Source organism: Anabrus simplex, chromosome 10 (genome assembly GCF_040414725.1).
Source record: "Anabrus simplex isolate iqAnaSimp1 chromosome 10, ASM4041472v1, whole genome shotgun sequence".
NCBI classification, from domain to species: Eukaryota; Metazoa; Arthropoda; class Insecta; order Orthoptera; family Tettigoniidae; genus Anabrus; species Anabrus simplex.
In genome coordinates this window covers 90,405,057-90,428,588 of record NC_090274.1, presented here as the reverse complement: position 1 = coordinate 90,428,588, position 23,532 = coordinate 90,405,057, and positions in this window count along the sequence as shown.

Below are 23,532 nucleotides of genomic sequence, written 5' to 3'. Positions count from 1 at the left end.
TATAGATACCAAAGGTTACATTCCCTCACAAACTTGCAGTGATAATTAATGTTTGTTTGAAATTTCTACAATCAGAATTGCTATGATTATCAAGTTTTCAACACTCACCGTTAAAGGAAATGCTCTTGTTGGTATTGTGTAATAAAATCTAAAACAAATGACAATGACAAATGGGCCATGAATTAAAGAAAATTAGTGGAGCCAATTTACAATGCCTTATTTTCGGAGATAATGCTTGTTGTCCACAAGGGTCCAAAATCCATGCACTGATCCTTGCAATACTATTAACTACTGGTAATGTAGAACCATGGCCTTCCTCCTATAGTGGTACAAATCACACATGTCGTACTCGTGGTGTTCCTCTCATGGTGGTACTAATCACAGGTAATATAGACACAGGGCATGCCATACATAATGGCACCCCTCAAATGTAACACAGACCGATGGTGTTCCTCACACAGTGGGACTAAACGCGGTCACCGACTAGATCAATGATGATGATGATGATCATAATTCTTGTTCAAAGGGGCCTACCCGCTAGGTAACCAGACCCTATTGGTTTGAGGTGCAACAAAATGAAACAATAATTCAAACATCGACATGTATTCATCGACAAGATTCTAAAGTAAATGATGGTGAAGAATTAGCATGAATTCAAAACAATCAGTGGATCCAAATGACAATGCTTTAATGACTTCACTATGCAGGGTAGGATTAAAAAGAACTTTAGGATAAAACATGCAACTTAGCTTGGAGTCCCAATGCTCAATGCTGCATCAGCCTGTTTGCATCCCGGAGTCAGCGTGCTTTCCTCCTCCAAAGAGCGAGTTTGCTACATGTTTTTAGGTCCTATAGCCAAGAACATCCACCCGACGGATGATAAGTTCGAATCCGCACTTAAGAAGATAGTTTTAAAGTGGTTTCACATTTTCATACCAAGCTGGTTAACATGTCACTGTACTGCGAAACTCCTTCTCCTCAAAGACATAGTAGCGCTTAACCTCTTCCTTATTGACAGAGTACTGTATGACCTCTTCCTACCTAGTAGTCATTACAGTCACAAAATTGAGAAAACCTCAGATTTATCTCTCGGACCTCTTAACAGACAACCAAACATACACCTTTATTGAATAGACCTAAATGAATTGCTGTTAAAATATATACTTCATCAATTCACATTCAAATAAATGCCTTCCTCACCACCACCATTCAGGAACAAATGCTGAATCTGCGTGTTCTGAGATAGAGATTTGAACCCCAAAAACTACAACAAAAACTCCACTCATATTCACTTGAAAACGGGTATTGATATAATCGTTTTACATAGAATCGGTTCATCATGAGATTCGACTATTGATTAGTGTCACTATTATAATTAGACTTATGTTTTAATGGTCCACATTTTCAATCCTATATTATGCAATGTGTATCGACTATATAGTATTGGAAAGGTGGACCACTAAAACATAAGTTTTTTTTTTTTGCTAGGGGCTTTACGTCGCACCGACACAGATAGGTCTTATGGCGACGATGGGATAGGAAAGACCTAGGAGTTGGAAGGAAGCGGCCGTGGCCTTAATTAAGGTACAGCCCCAGCATTTGCCTGGTGTGAAAATGGGAAACCACGGAAAACCATCTTCAGGGCTGCCGATAGTGGGATTTGAACCTACTATCTCCCGGATGCAAGCTCACAGCCGCGCGCCTCTACGCGCACGGCCAACTCGCCCGGTAAAACATAAGTTTAATTATTACTGTTATAACAATTCAATACGGATCAAAAACAACCAATTTATATCCTATGATATTGAGTAGTATGGCAAAGCAACTATGAGCTGCGACATAACAACTTCAACAGAAACCAACAGAGAGCACCATCAGTTAGAAAAAGCTTCTTCCATGATGTCCGCAAATACTACACCATAACCACCACCATGAGGACAACAAATTGTGTTGGAGAAGAATGCAGGGAAGAAGGCTAGGAGCCTGGAAGACAACGATTCTCCAATCCCAAATAATTGCATGTAGCTTGCTATTGCTCCAGAGGAATAAATCCCGTTTGTATTGATGGGCAGAACACACACTCCACTCTCAATGAGGAGGCATATCACATCTCAACATCAGAATGATATTCTTTTTGCCAGTTGCTTTACGTTGCACGGACACAGATAGGTCTTATGGCGACGATGAGACAGGAAAGGGCTAGGAGTGGGAAGGAAGCAGCCGTGGCCTTAATTAAGGTACAGCCCCAGCATTTGTCTGGTGTGAAAATGGGAAACCATGGAAAACCATTTTCAGGGCTCCCAACAGTGGGGTTCGAACATACTATCTCCCGAATACTGGATACTGGCCGCACTTAAATGACTGCAGCTATCGAGCTCGGTGGGAGAGTGATATTCTAGCGCCGATCCATTTACCAGCTGCGGACCGATCGACAATATTACCGCCAGTAAATATCAGGAGCTAAGCAGAGGAAGCAAAAAACCTGCACTGCTCATACAAGGTACAACGCAGTGGCACAACAACAAACACTGGTCTGCCTGTCCCAATCTACACAGTGAAGATGAGAAATCTGAACTAGGATATCAACCACTTGCTCCAAATCTACAATATAATCACCAAGCTTCTGCCCAATGCCATACGAGATTATCTCCTAGAAATTCAGCACAGCAAAGATGGGTACCCCATCAAAATTTCTAAAAATATTTATAGAGTGCAAGTCAACAAAATAGGAATGGCACATTTTGGACACAAGCTACAGCACAGAACCAGGTTCAACAATGCTGCACAACTAACCGCCTTTGCGTCCAGCCTTCACCTGGTCAGTGGTGGTACATGGGGTTCATAGCAGCTACACGGAGGACGTTATCACGTTCAGAAACAGGGACATCAAACATTCCGGGCCATTCGGATCCGGAATTCTAAACGGACACACCTCACTGATGTGTATCCTGTCCCGGATTATGGCAACCATGAACCAGTTTCTGAGGGATGGTTTGCTGATCTACGTGAAGCGACATCATGTGGAGGCCTCTTGGTCACCTTGACCACAGTGCCGACACTGCGATCGCTGCGAATTCTTTGATCATCCTACTATTGCTCACTTCAAATGTGCGATTTGTAGTGGACAACACACCTCCAGTGCTTGCACGAGAAGGGGATCACTTGCAGTGAAGATCATCCACCCTTTCTCGGTTAAATGTAAGGGTAAACCTTAACCTTCTCCCACTCAGCCGGAAAAAGTGTTACCTATAACACCAATTGACATCCCTGCCCCTCCCTTCCCTTCCACTCTTCCCCTCCTTGCACTGAGACCATTCTGAAAACCATCACTATGGAGCTCCAAAATATTGTCCCATTCCAATGTCCTGATGTTCTGTATCAGATCCAGCTAGCGGTGCGATTGATCTTCCAGACTCACCTTGGCGGAACTTTCTCGGCGACATGAATGCACTGTGCATTATTTCTACCTGATCCTAGTCCACTGTTCTAGTAAATGAATGTTTATTACACTAATGTGTGTTCTTTAAGGGTCAAGTGACTGCTGCCCCAATAGATGTCACGGAGGGGTAGCAATTAGTATTCACAAATCCATCCCTAAAGAACAACATGATCATTCCTTAAACGAATATCTATCTGAAAACTTAGAGATAGAAATCACTGTTGGAACTCAAATAATAGCTTTAGAAATAATATTTATATACCCACCACAGAAAATTGTACAAAATACTGATCTAAATACAGTACTTACATCACGATCACAGATTTTAAAATTACTTCATATACACAAAAACTACAAGCTATTTACGATCAACTGTTACATAATATACTTACATTTCTCTTCCCCCAACCCACTCTTAATCAGATACGAGCCCTGTATTTCTGATCCTCTGTCTTAACCTAGCAATGAACCGTGACATCACCATACTACATTCAATGGGAAGAGACGATGTCCCTGCCTTATAAACCATAAAAATGTACTAACAAACCCATAGCAACATAACCAACATCCTCAGTCATACCTATTGGGTAACATACAAACAATATCAGACATAATATGCAATATTGAATTACCTACTTCACAACATTAATTACATGATAAAGTTAAGGAATTAGAATCCCCGCTAACTATTGGCAACCGACTCCACATTCCTCACCACACCTCCCGTCTACACAAACTTCCCCTGCCTCCCTAAGCACTCCAAATATTAAAATATTCCCATGAACATTACAAGGCACACCTTCGGAACTGTGACCCAAATATTCAGGAAGAGAAGCGTTCGAACCTTATTCTACTCTCCCTGAAACCTGATGAAAAAATTAAAAAATGATGAATGCCAATTTTTTCATGTTAGAATTACAAACGCGCAAGGAAGAGTAGAATAAGGTTCGAACTCTTCCCTTCCTGAATATATGGGTCACAGGTTCGAAGGTGTGCCTTGTAATGTTCATGGGAATATTTTAATATTTGGAGTGCTTAGGGAGGCAGGGGAATCAAGCATGGTTTCAAAGACCTTCATATGACTACAGTATTTTCTCTGGAACCATCTGAGTTAAGACCGTCGAATGTTACACTTATATGAACAAGTTATTCTTCACATGAAGGACATATATTTTGCAATTTTATTTTAACAAGACAAAATTATAAACATTTTGTGACTTATATGCTTCAAGCTCGATCATCTCTCAAGTGTGTACGGACTTAACAACTGAGTTTCTCACCTTAGATATTAAAGAAATTTACTTCAAGGTCTGATGCACCATAATCCCATTCCATAATTTTGTACCATAATTTTTACTTGTTTTTAATCACTATTGCATGTGTGCCATGTGATTGATACTGCTTTTTGAATGTTTGTATTTTGTTCAAGTGTATCACTGGCTGATGATGACAGGTAATCAGTGTCGAAACTAGTACCACTCTTTTATGAACCACATGCGGTATAATTCACATCAATGAATTAGTATTGAAAAGGGTGGACACAAAATCTCGACTCCCTCCATCTCATACCTCAGTAATACGCAAGTTTCTGTCCTCAGCACTCCATATATGACCATGTCTTTCATATCTCTGTATCCATTATAAAATATTTACCTAACGAAATATGCACAGCCCTTACCTGTCTTGATGTTGAGAATGCCTTTGAAGGGAATGATATATAAATTCCATCATCTTCGAGTTCCAAAGACAATCACCAATTTCCTAGCGAAAATCAATGTCCAAAACAAATTTATCTACAACTCTCCAATTAAGGCATGAGTACCACAAGGTTCCCACTGTCACCACATTTGTGTGTCCTGTTTTGTAACAATATTACCCAACCGATATCCCCACTTTCATTGTGTCAGTTTGCTGAACACACAGCACTACTGGCTGTGGAATCCAATAACTGATCCTTGCAATCCCGTCTTCAAACCAATTTAAATGAACTCGAACAATGACTCAATCTCTGACAAATCAAGATTAATGTCAGCAAAAAAAGTACTTTTTTTTTCCTAATAATAAATGTAGATGCCGTCCCACTAACACCCTTTCTAACCTCATATAATCAACCCCTTGCTGTAACGACCTCACTAACCTACTGAGGTATAATGTTTCAAAATAATTTTCAATGGGATGTACATGTGGACCAAATTTATAAAGAGGCATCCCACAAGATACAGATCCTCCCCTGGCTGTCAGGTCAAACCTGAGGATTAAAAGGCGTACAAATCACACCTCCTACCAAGCACCACTTCCCACTTCCGAGTCAGACCATAGATACATTTAAACTCAAAAAGGAATTATGGACATATACAGATCGCTCACCTCTGGGGGAGGTTCTCATTGTTATTTTTTTCCTCAGAAATTATGTCAACTTGGCTTAGTCACATGAAGAAGAATTCATTAATAATTTTATGTCATCAATTGTATACTGAAACTTAAAATATACATAAATGTATCTAAGTAAAGATATAAAATATATTTAACATTGTTTCACTTCGAGAAAAACAATGTTTTCTTTTCTGTTATTATATTTGTAGTGATTCAATACTTTGACAAGAAAATTATTTTTATTTCCTACAACGTGTTTTACAAAAGCAGAAGAAAAGTTTTTAATTTAATTCCATAAAACATGTGAAATTAGCACACAACCATAACTGAATCAAATATCTGTAAATGTAATTGGCCAAAGAGTCCATTTGTTAGAGTGATGGCTAACTCCTATAGTGGGGAGGAGGAAATAACTATTAAACTAAGAAGATTGGTTCATCTCTCTTTGCCTCTCTCTGCCTTTAGGAAAATATCTACCATGAAACAAGCCACCCGGGATTATATTTGCAAGGATTGAGGAATAACCTTCCTCTGGGGGTACAGCAAGACTTCCATAAGATGTCATGTAATGCAATTTTTTGCTGCAAACACTGTAAATAATAATATTCTTAATGCAAATGGAAATACACTTGATCTTATAATTACGAATATTAACACATTAACAGTTTTTTGTGTTTTTTTGCTAGGGGCTTTACGTCGCACCGACACAGATAGGTCTTATGGCGACGATGGGATAGGAAAGGCCTAGGAGTTGGAAGGAAGCGGCCGTGGCCTTAATTAAGGTACAGCCCGAGCATTTGCCTGGTGTGAAAATGGGAAACCACAGAAAACCATTTTCAGGGCTGCCGATAGTGGGATTCGAACCTACTATCTCCCGGATGCAAGCTCACAGCCGCGCACCTCTACACGCACAGCCAACTCGCCCGGTCACATTAAGAGTATACAAAGATGAGTGCCCCTTCGTTAAGAAGGATAGTTATCATCCTGTAATTGTAGTCACACTAATATTAAACAGAGAGCGTAACCACATTTCACAACAACCTAAACAATCTAAGTGGTTATTTGACGTTAGAGGGGTTAATTTCTTTCATATGTATAAAATGCTTGAGAAAATGGATTGGTCTAAGATTGTAGAATTTGCAAATGCTGACCAGGCTGTTGAGTGCTTTTTTGCTCAGGTACACTCTGTATTTTGTGAAACGGTACCAATGAAGAATTTTCACACAAAGATAAAATATCCTCCATGGTTTATTAATTAGAAATTCAAGAGACATCACTAACTTCTTGTTCAACAGTATTGTCCGATCAAAACTTGAGTATTCATGTATAATTTGGTCTCCATGATATAAATATTATCAAAATCAAGTTGAAAGAGTGCAGAAACGCTTTTAAAGATATCTTTATTCTAAAAATATTAGAAATTCCCTTTTAGAAATTATGTTTCAAAATAATTTTTGTTGAATGAATTTAAATACGTATCGCTAGCCAGTGGGTGTGTAACAGCTCATCAAATTTCTCTCTATAAGAATGTTAATGCATTAATTGACGACAACAGTTTGCTTCACGAGTTATGCTTTAAAGTTAGAAAAAATCATTTAAGATTTTGGCAATTGTTCATAACTACAATCTCTGAAACTGTATTTTCTACGAACTCTCCATTTATCAATATGTGTGAAACACAATAACATAATTAATACATATCATATAGATCTTGACTTTGTGTATGAATGTGACACATATGTAAATATATATAAAGAATTGTACTCATCAAAGTGATTTGTTAATATGTATAATATTTAAATTATTTGGTTATAGTTTATTTTTTAAATGTAGTAACAGACTTCTGTATAATTTATGTGAAGCTGTTTCATCCATTTCATCATCTCATTTACATAGCATTTTCATATTTTCTTCTTTTTGGTATTTCTGTGTGATTTGTGTCAAATAATTGGTAAAAGCTACCTATAATTGGAGTGTGTCTCTGTTGGTGGCACATTTAATAAATAAATATAATGCTACTTTTAAAGTTCACTTCTGACTATCATTCTTTGATCAGCCTTTTACGCTGATGGCAGTAGAGCGCTCACCTCCTATTTTAGCCTACACAGACATGAAAGGCTGCAATGTTACAACATCACCTCTGTCCAGCGATCCACAGATCAGCCCTTTATTCTGATGACAGTGGAGCGCTAACTTCCAAAGTTAGTCTACACAGACTTGATAGGTATCTTTCAACATATATTTAAATTCTGAAGCCAAAACTTTAATCTCTAGGTGATGTAAACATTATGGTATGCAATTAGAAGTCTCTAAATTTCAAATCTATGAGCTCAAAAGTTTTAAATCAACAAGTGAGTGAATCCGTGGTCGCTCAGTTCTGAAATTGACGTCCATTACGTCCATATAAGCAATCCAAATATGTTATGCCTTACCCATATCCCTAGTCCCAAATAAACAATGTATACACACTATCATGTACAGAACTACAAGTTCAACTCTGATTCCCTCAGGTTGCCTTCCGTTATGTCCCTATGAGTATAAAAGTTACACCATCTCTGTATTCCCATTAGCAAATGTGTAGCCACTATCTTGTTCAAAGTCCAGCACCAAGTCTCAAAGATCACCCTCCAATCTTTCCCCTAAATGAGAAAAGCATATGTATTAAGCCTTACACCATGTGCCTGGTCTCATTAGTACAATGTGTAGCCGAAATTTTGTTCCAAGGTCCGCTCCAAGGGAGCTAATGCTTCTGCACATTGCCTATGCAGTGGCCTCCACGGTATGCACTAGCCTTGCATCTTGGTAGGTGTGTTAAGTACCAACTGATGTGCCCAACTTAGCACACGAGAGCGAAACGCAGGCAACCAAGAATGAGTTAGGTCGAAAATTTATAATGTCCAATAATGGACTATTATATAGGTATTATAAATTTACTCATTCAGGACAAATATTCATGTTCCCTATGGGAATCAACATCTATATCATCTGATGGCCAGGCCGGCATCAATTTTTGGAAGTGAGACATAGTGTCTCATTGTGCATTGGCACTGCTTGAGGCTTCTAGTAGCCTATGTTGTGGCCTCCACGGTATGCATAAGCCTTGCATCTTGGTAGGTGTGTTAAGTACCAACTGATAAGCCCAACTTAGCACACGATGGCGAAACGTAGGCAACCAAGAATGAGTTAGCTGGAAAATATATAATGTCCAAATAGGGACCTTTATACTGGTGCCAACAAGGCGGCCTGCTGATCACAGGCTGACTTACTTTAATTTCGTGCAATTTTCTCACAAGCCATGATCAAACCAACAAGTTTAGACCATGAGCGAAGTACAGGAAACAGAATTCGAGAACGATATGCATGGACCTGTGCTGCCTTGAACCCAAGATATTGGGATATTGAGGACTTCACCCCACGTCTTGTCTGCAGAGAGAGCTACTCAACATACACTGACTGACAGAACAAATGCAACACCAAGAAAGAGTGGTTTGAAAGGGATGAAAGTTGGGGAAAAAACAGAGACGGCACGGACACATCATTGATGTTTATTTGAAACCGATATGCAGGTTACACAATGCGCACGGCATCGACTCAGTAGGATGTAGGACCACCGCGAGCGGCGATGCACGCAGAAACACGTCGAGGTACAGAGTCAATAAGAGTGTGGATGGTGTCCTGAGGGATGGTTCTCCATTCTCTGTCAACCATTTGCCTCAGTTGGTCGTCCGTACGAGGCTGGGGCAGAGTTTGCAAACGGCGTCCAATGAGATCCCACACGTGTTCGATTGGTGAGAGATCCGGAGACTACGCTGGCCACGGAAGCATCTGTACACCTCGTAGAGCCTGTTGGGAGATGCGAGCAGTGTGTGGGCGGGCATTATCCTGCTGAAACAGAGCATTGGGCAGCCCCTGAAGGTACGGGAGTGCCACCGGCCGCAGCACATGCTGCACGTAGCGGTGGGCATTTAACGTGCCTTGAATACGCACTAGAGGTGACGTGGAATCATACGCAATAGCGCCCGAAACCATGATGCCGCGTTGTCTAGCGGTAGGGCGCTCCACAGTTACTGCCGGATTTGACCTTTCTCCACGCCGACGCCACACTCGTCTGCGGTGACTATCACTGACAGAACAGAAGCGTGACTCATCGGAGAACACGACGTTCCGCCATTCCCTCATCCAAGTCGCTCTAGCCCGGCACCATGCCAGGCGTGCACGTCTATGCTGTGGAGTCAATGGTAGTCTTCTGAGCGGACGCCGGGAGTGCAGGCCTCCTTCAACCAATCGACGGGAAATTGTTCTGGTCGATATTGGAACAGCCAGGGTGTCTTGCACATGCTGAAGAATGGCGGTTGACGTGGCGTACGGGGCTGCCACCGCTTGGCGGTGGATGCGCCGATCCTCGCGTGCTGACGTCACTCGGGCTGCGCCTGGACCCCTCGCACGTGCCACATGTCCCTGCGCCAACCATCTTCGCCACAGGCGCTGCACCGTGGACACATCCCTATGGGAATCGGCTGCGATTTGACGAAGCGACCAACCTGCCCTTCTCAGCCCAATCACCATACCCCTCGTAAAGTCGTCTGTCTGCTGGAAATGCCTCCGTTGACGGCGGCCTGGCATTCTTAGCTATACACGTGTCCTGTGGCACACGACAACACGTTCTACAATGACTGTTGGCTGAGAAATCACGGTACGAAGTGGGCCATTCGCCAACGCCGTGTCCCATTTATCGTTTGCTACGTGCGCAGCACAGCGGCGCATTTCACATCATGAGCATACCTCAGTGACGTCAGTCTACCCTGCAATTGGCATAAAGTTCTGACCACTCATTCTTGGTGTTGCCTTTGCTCTGTCAGTCAGTGTATAAATAGCAAATTCCATATTGTTGAGGATTATGGGTGTAAAATCTAATTAAGCTCAACAGTACTTACTTTTCTTCTTTGAAACAAGCGACCAGCTGACCTACTGTGTGTTCGTCTACAGTTATTTCATTCTTAATATCGCTGGAAGGCTGTAATGAACAAATATACAAAACAAAGTAAGAAATGTAGAGTAAACAGATAACTAGAGTAAATGTTTATAAAAAGACATGACACAGCTGACAAAATATACTGCATAATTGCACAATAACAATATCAATTTATTCTCCCAATGTAAAAAGGAAACAAGCAAACAAGTGTTAAGTCAATATTATATGAAGAACAAGAATAAGAAAAGGAACTCATAAAAGATAAAGAGGACAGCACTGGAAGAGGGAGCAAAAGAAAAAGAAAAACTGGAAGAACAACAATAATCTCTGCAATTTTTTCTTCTCTTCCTACAACTTCCTGTCATCGTGTTCATCGTATTATGTGTCCTTAAATGACTGGTCACTTGTTTCTTTCTTGCGTTCCCGCAGACGACTCTGATTGTCAGAAAGACATATATTGGATCTTAATATAAGAAAGGTCTACCTCTTGCCTACCATGTTCAATTTCGTACAACAAATAGTTAGTTGTTGAACTTTTCATTGCCTCTTTTTTTTTTTTTGCTAGTTGCTTTACGTCGCACCGACACAGATAGGTCTTACGGCGACGATGGGACAGGAAAGGGCTAGGAGTGGGAAGGAAGCGGCCGTGGCCTTAATTAAGGTACAGCCCCAGCATTTGCCTGGTGTGAAAATGGGAAACCACGGAAAACCATTTTCAGGGCTGCCGACAGTGGGGTTCGAACCTACTATCTCCCGAATACTGGATACTGGCCGCACTTAAGCGACTGCAGCTATCGAGCTCGGTTTCATTGCCTCTAGAAAATCTGAAGGCTTTATTAATACAGACTTACAACATTTACATTCAGATTTTAAAGGATAATGATGGCCGTGTTCTCTACGGATAGCAAGTACACCGCATTCCCGGAAGCCACAGAACTGATTCTCGGACAAGTCAGAGATTATTATCGCAATCTGACGGCTAGTTGCTGGTCCAGTCAGGTTGTATGAGAACAAAGAAGTTGTTATTTGATAGAGAGAGAGTCCATAGTCTAAAAAGCCAAGAATAATGGCCAAGAAAATTTGTCATGCTCACCAAACACCGACTTGTAAACTGCAGGCCATCAGGCTGAGCAGGGGTCGCTTGACAGGGTAATGTCCATCAGAGCTGTAGAGCCACAGGTTTTGGTTTGGTCTTAAAAGGATTCTGTTCAAGAAGTTTAAAACTACCTAGTATGTTTTCTAGACATGACCCGAAATGCCTAACATTTAAAAAAAAATTATCAATCAAGTGAAGTAGCCTACACTTGACTTTGTATGGAATGTTAGATTAATGTTATCTCTCGGGTTTTGCTTCCTCGCAAGTGAACCTTCCACTGTTCTAACAAAGGTGAAAGGATTCAATTTAGTTAAATGTCATTGATTATTTCATCAATAGAACAATATTTAAATGAATTCATCAATCTCAACCTAACTAATGACAGTTGAAGGATCATAACTAATGTCGTATATTTTGAAACTAACAACCAGCAAAACAGAAGAAACTCCCATTGTCCTGTGTAGCAAATGCTGCAAAAAAGTCAAAGATCCAAAGCACAGGATAATACTTCCCTGTAAAATCACAAGGCTCAATTCATCTCAGATGAGTCTCTTCAGGATCAGCTGCATCTACGGATATGCCACGAAGCACATGTATGTAGAATTATATTGACTTTAATGTAAAATTTTATATCGGAAAGGCAAACCCGTTTGTTCACAACAACAAAGCTTTAAACAACAATCTATATTAACTTCATGAGAAGAAACATGCTTGAAACAGGCGATTCTCCAGATATATCCATAAAATATTTTCAACGGACTGGTCACATGAAGATTAAGTAGGGCACAGGTGGATGAAAACAGAAACAATGTTTAATTAGCTCTAGTAAATGAAGGCAAACTGACGTACTGGAGAAAAGATGGTTCGAACTTTAAGAGGGACAATATTGCTGATGAGACGCTATGCAATGGAATCTAATAATGTCACTGACAGCACACGTTAGTTTTATACCTACCTTGTTGTCACGATGTTTTGGAATCGTACAGCACGAGCGTGTCCTCAAGGTCTTCAAGAAGCTTGCAGCGAAGCTGCATAGCCTTACAGGACAGTGGCACGTTGGGTAAAAGCCTTTTTTTTTTTGCTAGCGGCTTTACGTCGCACCGACACAGAGGTTTTATGGCGACGATGGGACAGGAAAGGCCTAGGAGTTGGAAGGAAGCGGCCGTGGCCTTAATTAAGGTACAGCACCAACATTTGCCTGGTGTGAAAATGGGAAACCACGGAAAACCATCTTCAGGGCTGCCGATATTGGGATTCGAACCTAGTATCTCCAGGATGCAAGCTCACAGCCGCGCGCCTCTACGCGCACGGCCAACTCGCCCGGTGTAAAAGCCTTTAACGAGGGACGCCAATAAGTGGCAGACGTGTGTCAGCCAGGTTATCCTAATGTCAGTGAAGGGGAAGTGCATGTTCTTGCCGTGTTAATGGACACTGCTCGATGTCATATAGCATGTGAGCTGGCCCAAGACACCGGGTCAACTTGGTGCTTCGGGTGAGTTTCTATTTACAAAAGGAATTCCTCGTTGTCTCCGCTTCCGTCAAGCTAATATGCAATTTATTTCCTTCCTTTAGGTCCGCCTTGGTTCGAAATCTTTCTAGACCCTCCAAAAATCCTTCTGAACATATTGTGTTTTCAAGAAATCTCAGCCATCAATCTACAATACTCAAATTTATGCATATTTATGGCTACGGGTTTCAAAATATAAGATCAATATTACGTGAAAAATATACTAATGTATTTTTTTTGCTATTTGTTTTATGTCGCACCGACACGGATAGGTCTTATGGCGACGATGGGATAGGAAAGGCCTAGGAATTTCAAGGAAGCGGCCGCGGCCTTCATTAAGGTACAGCCCCGGAATTTGCCTGGTGTGAAAATGGGAAACCACGGAAAACCATCTTCAGGGCTGACGACAGTGGGGCTCGAACCCACGATCTCCTGATTACTGGATACTGGCCGCACTTAAGCGACTGCAGCTATCGAGCTCGGTCTAATGTAATTTAATTTACAGTATTCACACAAGATATTAGTCTCTATACTCTAGATACTATCAAGACAAACTCGAACATTCTACACAGGTCATTAACATATATACTATGATTTTTTTTTGTTAAGAATGAAGCCATGTTTTCCAGTGTTGACTTAGTTTAATGTAACAAAGGCTTTTCAGTCCGTCAAACACACAGCAAATACAATGTAAATTACAACACTATAAACATACCTGTAAAATACACACTAACATACAAAGAATGACATGTTTCGTTCTACAAGAACATCATCGGATTCTATCAAATCACTTAAAAACAAGCTTATATATGTACAGTATTGTTTACATAGCGTAAACTTGTCAATGATAGAGAGTTTAGTGATAACATGAAACAGTAATGACAAAAATAAAATATGTACAATTATTAATATAATTAAAACTTACATAATTATCTAGACTGCCGATGTTAAGTCCGTTGTCACCAAATACTATCTCAGGACTGTGGTCGTGGAAAGTTTGTGGTGGGGCACGCTGCGCGTGGAGAGGGGAGGGCAAGAAAGGGAGGGGCCTTGTAGAGCGATATGGATCTCTCCTATTGGATGATTAAATCGAGTACACTATACAGTAGAGAGGGGAGGGAGAAGTAGGGCGGAGCGGCTGGAGCGCTGTGGAAACTTCCATCATCACTGAAGAGGGGAGAGATGTTATTGACCTATTTCATTTTAAATGTACCTTTATGTAATATGATGAATGCAATTTAATAATTATTTTTTAAAGTAAGGAACGGTATTATTATTATTATTACTATTATTATTATTATTATTATGATAAAAGCAATTTAATGAGTAGGTTTTGTCAGATATTATGTGAGTAGAGCGAATAGGGGGAATTATTTAAATGTGTATGCTCATTCAGATTATTTGTATTAGCATTTTTGCGACGTAAATTTCTATTGCTTCTTTTATATTCAAAGATTTACTTTTATTTTCGAAGTGTAAATTTTTAGATCAGTAATAATGTTTGTGAAATGGTGTGAACAGTCGTATATGTGCTCCCCGAAAGCTGAATGCCGATTATATCTGATCACGTTTTTGTGTTCTTCGTATGTTGTATGGAAATTACGTTTTGTTTGACGAAACATACATATAGGTATTTTACAGGTATGTTTATAGTGTTATAATTTACATTGTATTTGCTGTGTTTTTGACAGACTGAAAAGCCTTTGTTACATATATACTGCGAGGAGCTGTTTTATCAAAAACTTGGTGCTGTAATCTGATTTTCCCTCACGTATAATGCCTTTTAATATTTTATCAGCCAATTTTACTGTGTTAAATAAAATTAAGAACGTTAATAATCTGATAAGGCCAATTGAATGCCTTTAATGTGCAATTAAGATATATTTTATGAAGAATATTTACAAAAACTCAATGCTGTATTCAATCTTTATAACATCCACAAGCAATTTGACAACGTCATTTATATTTTTATATTCAAAAGATTGTATTGTATCTCATAAGAATTATTCCAGTCTTTGTATTTTAAATATACAAGTTTTGTGGTATACACCCAATGCAAAAACTTACCTGAAGAACAAGTTGTACATACATAAATTTTAAAATTATATTAGTGTAGTTTTCAGAATGCCTTGTAACAATTTTCTTAGGCAGATGATGGCAACTATAATGTAAAATAAAATAAAATAAGATAAATAAATATCTGACGTATTAGTAACTTCACAACTTTGTAGTATTGTATAGGTGGAACAACTTACCCATATTTCCTAATGAAAATCTTGATTCTATATGGACCAAAAATGAAATTTTTTACATTAAATAAGGTGGTTAAGGCCAGATATCGGTCTTGCTGTGGGGTGGTTACCCTTGATAGACCAGGTACCGGCCTATGACTAACATTTCCTGTGTCTTGAAACCGTCCCCAAAACCTGGAAATGAAACTTTATGGCACAATCAAGGATACAGCGACTTCGGTCCGTGTCTGGCCTGCTTCCAGGCGGCCGAGTATTCTACCCTGCAAGACGGGGTCCAAATGGCGTCGTTGTGCCTTTGTGTTGTCACGATCACCATGAGGCTACACTTCACACACTATAACACGGCAAACACGACTGAGGGAATATGGGGCGCAGGCACTGGCTGGGTTTACCTTGCGGTTACACCGCCAGTCAAAGCTGAGAACACTCCTTTCCTATACAGAGCGAACACGTAAGGTTGGTATGTGCATATCACTGAGATTTATTGAATAAAGGTGCCGGTTTCAATATTTAAATGTCATCATCAGCCATAAATATTTTAACCACACAATTGAGAAAGGACATGATAATTAAAATTGACGTTATTATACATAAATAAATACATAGCGTTTAAGAATAAAAGATGAAAAAGATTTGACATGTTATCGACGTATAAAAGTCTTTTGAATCGCTTATTTACACTGTGTGCTGAATAAAATTGTAAAAAAAACTTATAGCAATCACTTGATACACTGTTAATGTTGATCTGTTTATGTACAAATACTCAAACCTTCGCGTCATATTTACGGTTGCATTTGAATCTACGGCCTGGCTAACTTGCCATTGAAATCTGTATCACTTTATTCCATCTCGCTCCTTTTCCTTTTCCCTGTGCGACTTAGGTCGCTAAATGTAATTGCATCTTCTCCACCCACGGGGCTATATTCCATCGTTCATATACGATGTTTCCTGATCTCATGTCTCTTGTCTACCGGTCTGATGTCGGACCAGCCGGAAAGCGAGTCTTAATTGGCCCGCTCGCTGTCCTAAGTTCTTTTACTGTACATCGCCGGGTAGCGTGAAGTCAGTTGATTGTCGAGCGCCATGAAGGTCAGAAGCTTAATGTGGTGGCTCTTGGTTAGAGCGTCTACCTACCTCAACATGCCTGGATAGCATGTAAAGGATCAGGGCTAACACCCTGAAGTGTTGTTTTTATCTTATTTTCTTTCCTGGAGTGGACGTCCGCTACTTATTCTACTTAATTCTATCTCAATGAATTTGTAAGTAACCTACATCCCAAATGACGCCATGCATTAGTTTCTACTCATGGACCAAAATGTAAGTCTACATCAAGATGATATTATTTTCCTTTTCTCCTGGAGCTCGATGACCACATCTTGGAAGTTTATTTAAAATTGCAGTCGCATGCTGTCCGAGAAATACCGAATTGATGGTTCTTCTGTTCTCACAAATTTTAAAATGTTGTAACATGTTTGATTTTCGGCCTACTGTCTGCTCCGTTTTAACCTACTATGAGTAGAAGAAAACCTTTTCGACGAGATGTTCTTGGCACTAAATAATGTTCCTGTTTCGGATTTAGTTAAAGAAGTTAGGAGTGAAATAATTTAATAATGTGAAGTCATCCATTAAAAGGATTGAGATCGCGAGATTATCTCCGTGGATCGGGATCTATTTCTTTCTTTAAATTTTATCTTTTCTGTCTTTCTTTTACACTTCAGTACTGCTTACTGTTGTTGTCGTCTCCATGGCAACCATCGTCCATGGGAACTACTGTTTTGGATTATTCATAAGGATTGATTATATTGCTGAATTAATTAGTTTTGTGAGGAGCGCACCATTAAGTTGGGAGCTGTTGGCTCTTAATTCTTCGCCTTAGTTGATTTATGAATTGAATGTGCGAGTTCTTCCTGGTGGTTTGAGCTGGGTTGCTCTTCATCCTGATTTCATTCTATGTGTGCTTCTTTTTGTTGTTGATTAGAGCTGCTTGCTCTGACAACTAATGATTGATTTCTAATTTTTGGTGGGCACGTTACCATTCTGGTACTATTTTGTTTTTCCATTTCGAAGCACGGTGAATTTTTGGGGTCGTTTCGTGACCTGTTTAATGTCTATCTATCTTTGTGAGCGCCTTCGGTTTTGGATATGCTTTCTGTGAATGTTAATTAATTTTCCTGTTGTGCCTATTGCGACCCGGTTCATGGGATGATCTCGCAGCCTCACCTTAGCAGTGTTTCACCTAATGTACAAAATGATTCCTTTAGAAAGGATGCAATTAATTATTTGTACGCAAGTAAATTTTTGAAAGATTAAGATTGAGCCTCCCAGGCACGCAGTAAAGTTTAGTCCATGGACATTTTCTGACAACCAATTATCTTGTAATTTAATCTCGATTTAAGTCAATTTATAAATTAAATTGAAAAGCGCCCCTTGACACTAGTTATACATTTCTACTCAATTCAGAATTATTTAATAAACCCATTTAAAATATTAATTCGTCATCTCATTTCAGAGTTTATTTAATTCATCAAATTATCATATTAATTCATTATTCAATTCAGCGTTTATCTAATTTAATCTAATTATCATATTAATAATCTAATTATCATACTAATTTGTTATCCCAATTCAGTATTTACTTTATTGATCAATTTACCACTTTAATTAGTTAAACTGTTTGTCCTTGTGAAGGTGCACCTGTAGTTTCAAGGGAGTTTTATTTTCCTATCATATGTAACTTTCTCTTATAGCAGAAATTAAATAATTTAGTTTTTTGAAAAACTCGCAAATTTTTCTTTCACGGTTTCTAATATTTCCTACCGTGCAAATCTTTTGGTTCAGTGTGAGTTGCCTCTGGTTTATGGCCTGTTACTGAACTATTTGGTGAGTATTCTCTGTTTTCCTTCTTAAGTAAGGAATATTTGCTATCTCTTGCCCTTTGTTTACTTGTACGAGTAAATGCCGGTACGACTGGTATGCCAGCTATGGATCGAATTGTATTTAATATTTTATTCCAATTTTCTCTATTTAGCGGTATACTGAATGCCCGAACTACCATACTGCTGTAGGTAGCACATTTTCGACTTTGGGATGGAATGAATATTTCTTGATGGTAGTAGCGGCCTGTGTCGGTTTCCTGTAAATATTGTATTCTATCGAAGTAGGAAGTCTGTTTAACGTGAGATCTAGAAAATGTATGCTTCCATTTTACTCAGATTCCAGAGTGAACTTTATCTATGGATCAATATTGTTTAAATTGTTTAGGGTGGAGCCTGCATAAGTAATTCTTTTGTGAAGGATTATGAGAGTGTCATCTACAAATCTGGCCCAAAATTTTATGTTCGCAAATTCACTATTGTTATTAATTGCCGTATGCTCTAAATAGTCAATGTATATTTCTGCTAATATCCCTGAGGCTGGCGACCCCATAGCCAACCATCCTGCAGATCCATGCAATTATTAAAAAGGAATAAATTACTCTTAACTACTAGTTTCAAAATTTCCATGAAATCTAGAATCTTGAATTTACTGAGGTTACTATTTTTATTTAAATTATTTTGGATAATAGGAAAAAGTTTCTTTGTACTGACACTCGGATACATATTTGTTGTATCGACAGAATGCAACGAGTGGAAAGGCTGCATTTCAAATCTCTCTTGCTTTTTAATTTACTCAATGGTATTTTTCACAGAATTATTCAACAGAAAAGGATAATTCTTTATTAGAAATTTCTGGATAAATTGTGTTAATTTATACAATGGACTTGGCCTATAATTGATGATGGGGCGTATGGGGACGCCAGCCTTATGGATCTTAGGTAAAGCTTTCGCTACTGGCAGTCCGGGGTTCATACTTATTAGTTTTATCTTCTCTTGTTCTGTAAATAAAAACGAGGTATTTTGGGAATGATTTTAGGAGACGTTGTATCAGTTGGGTCGGATCTTTTTAGTCACAAATATTATAATAATATTTATAGATCCACCTCTTCAGTATAATGCAATACAATCCACTATTTACATCTACATAATACATAAAGGTCTTAGGCACATGTTTCACCGTTTTTACGGGCATCATCAGCCTATATCAATCTTAAAAATTAATGGGTACAGGATCTTTCTAATCTTATAAACTATAGAGTAAAATGTTGGACAATGATCTCATAAAATGCTGTACTATAACATCTAAAATAGGGATATTGCACGGAAAGTACGTTAAAATACTGTCAATTAACAGTTTTTGAAGATTATAACGTGGTTAATCATGAATATTTGAGCGTTTAAAACCAAAATGGATCCTCTTTTTATACACCATTAGGACTGTGATGGCCTTGAGTGTATAAGCACTATCATCCAAGGGGGATGGTTACTCCATTCCCATAGCATGAGTTCAATATAGTAAAATCAATGTCAGTTATTTAAAATAGAAGTGAGCACATATCAAATGTGTTAAAATATGTACAGTTGATTTATCAGAAAGTCGTAGAAAAGAAGATGGGACTTCTTGTGGAGGCGTTGCTAAAGCTAAAATGTTGTGTCAAAGCTAGCTTATGTCAGTATTTAGTTATGTTAGTACGGTAATCATTTAGATCCAAAAGACGGTCAAGTAGGTGTTATTAACCCTGTTGAAACATTTGTTCGAAGAAATGATCGAGTTTTACCTGAAACAAAATGTTAAAGAGAGTTAGTTAAATAGTATTGTGCATGAGACTAAGGCGGTATTTACTCGCACAGTGCGTGTTAAGTACGTCGGGCTGTTCCAGCAACCTTTCTACTGCTAGTATTATACCCGTGTGGCTGAGGCGGTGAAGGACACGGCGGGGGGGGGGAGGGGAACGGATCCTTGCGTGCAGGTGTTGTTGTTTGAGGGCTGTTAGGAGCAGAATGGGCGGACCTAACATTTGGCGAGGTGGTGGGAACTTTAGAACAAAAAGTTCTAAAAGTCTGCAGGATTGTATTGTTTCGACTTCACAATACCTAATAACTTTAATGTTAGCTCATATAAAGGATATTTTGCCTCTGTGGCATCATTAAGATTATGGTCTTTGTTATAGGCTTGGTCTAAAAAGATGTAAAGACTTTCTAATTCATTCATAAGTTTTCCTTTGCCTATACATGTTAGAATAGTGAGATCCTTATCAATTGATGTAAACTGGTGTCCTGTTTCACACATATGTGAGCTCATCGCTGGATATTTGTTATGTTTGAAGGCATTGTAATGCTCCGTATATCTTGTATAGAAGCTGCGCCCAGTTTGACAAACGTAACTAAATCCACACTGAGCGCAAGTTAGTCTGTAAATACCAGATCTCGAAAAACGGCTGTTTTTATAATTGACTTTATTATAAGTAAAAAATATACTTTGATTTGTATTTACTGTTCTGAAGGCAATATTAATGTCGTATTTCTTGAGTGTGTTTGCGATCTGGTGGACGGCTGGGTTGTTCTACGTAAACATGGCATAACTAGTTTTTTAGGTTTATCCGGAATGAGATTCGTGGATAGCTTTTATTTAACTTTATCAATTAACCGGTTAATCATTTCAACTTTGAACCTATTAAGTTTAGCCAAGTTCCTTATATAGTTTAATACAATTTTTAAGCTGTGAGGGGAGAGTGGGATTTTCAAAGCTCTGTGTATTAAATTATAGAATGACGCCTGTTTATGAGTATTGGGATGTAAAAAGGAATTATTTATGGTTATAGGAAATTGTGTGGCCTTCCCGTATATTTGAAAATCAAAAGTATTATTGACGCGTGTGATCGTTATATCTAGAATATTTATGGACTGTTTAACTTCGTCTTCTTTGGTGAATTTTACATTAGGGTCAATTTTATTTAATTTCTCTAAAACTTTGTCACTGTTAGTAACATTTTTGTCAATAACCACAATGGTGTCATCCATGAATCTTAGCCATAAACATATAGCTTTTATATGCGCTTTAAGGGGAGTTATGACTGAATTTGAAAACTTCTACAATTTACATGCTATTGGAACCAAATTTTATGTACACATGTATTGTAATACAGTTAGACCCTGTGCTAAATTTTAGCTGTGTATGTACCTTGGTTCTGAAGTTATTATTTTTTTTGTCATTTAAAATGCACTCATGCGGAAAAGTCCCTTGCGATGAAGTTTTTGTCTGATGAAGCTAAAAATTTGCTGAAATGTAGCTCTTGCATACAGAAACAAAAGTTATAAACGGTTTTGTTATCAGAGTTATAGTTTTCCTTCCAGAAATTCTGAAATCTTCATTAAATTTTTTATTTAAAAATTCACAGCATGACCCAAATTCTACATCAGGAAATCAATAGAAAAAACCAGTCCATGTCAAAACCTATGATAACTTCCCATCCTAGCACATATAAGAGTAGACTCACCAAGTTTCATTCATTTCAGGTCACAATTGTGTCGCAAGGAGCATTTTTAAGACACAAATACATGAGAAAAAACAAATGTGAGAAAAATGCATAAGAAAATCAACTCACTTTAGAACTGTCCTGCAGCATACGTTGCACCTTCAGACCTCCTAAATCTTTCTTCTGTTGATATTTTTACCAGTTTGTGATGTTTTCTCTCCTTTTTGTGTTGTTCACTGGTCCTCTTCCTGCTCCGAGCTACACGACGGTTGTCTTGTGATTTACACAATGACTGGGTGGTTGAAGAAAGAAGTGAATTCCTGATGGCATGAAGTGTCTCAGCTGTCTTGTAGTGTCCCATGTTGAACTCTGAGACTGCCCTGAGTATACCTAGTTCAAGTTTTGACTTGTAAATAAATACTTCCTTCGGACACTTAGACCAAACCATGCTGTGAAGTGACTCGTTGGCATTCTGGGTCTTACCAGCACAACAACGTCGCAACATTTCATCTGAAGCCAGTCGCTGATATACTGGTGCAATCTTGATCACAACAGATGGCCTAAGCTTGCAAGTCATTCGACTATGACTGTCAACTGGTTTCCCCTCTGCCTGCTGTCTATTAAAGAAGCACCAAGAATCGACACCTTTGGGGCAAGTTATATGCTGAGGGTTGAGATCTGTTGACATGCAATATCTAAGGGTAGAATAAATTGCCCTCTTCATTTTAGCCACATCTGGGATGTTGTTGACTGTGGCATGTCTGAAATAATGCCCAAGCTTGGTCATGGTGGTTTCCGTCAAGCTGCCCTCCTTCCGCCCACCTAGTGTTTCACCCTTTGCCTTCCAATCTCTAACAGTATTGCGAAGAGCAGTGCCAAGGCGTTTTGATACATGATTAATGCACTCTTCCTTTACTATGGTGATACCTGGTCCATATACTTGAATCTGATTTAAATGAACATGAGTCTTAGCATCCCCATCTGACAACATGGTAGTGTAGCGGAACCCCTTGCCAAGTGACCTCCTCCACAGAATCTCTCCAATATCTTTTTCCATAGCATTGGAGGATCCACAATAATTCTTTTCACACTCACTAGAATTGTTATGACCTTCATACCATATATCAAATTCTGAACTATGTTTCCCCAAGTCCCTTTCAGCTACCACACACTTCTGACAGTACTTTGACAGCACATGGTAATCTAGCACAATACCAGTCTGAATGTCAATAGCAAACCCTACTCCATAGTTGGATGTGTGACCACGTTTATGCCAGCTTGCATCATATGATACACAAATATCTCATATTTCATTGTCATTAGCTCCATGAGAACTGCGTACAACTTGTGCAGCCATATCTAGTACTTCTTTCTTCATTAATTTTCCCTCATCAATTAAAAGTTTCAGGTGGGCTGAAAAAGGCCTAGGTCCTAAAGTGTTCATGCCCATACCAACTGAGAACTTTTCCAACCCTCGTTGACCCTTACCTAGAGTGCTAAATGTCTCAACCATAGCATTGTTGACATGGAAAGCAGGCCTC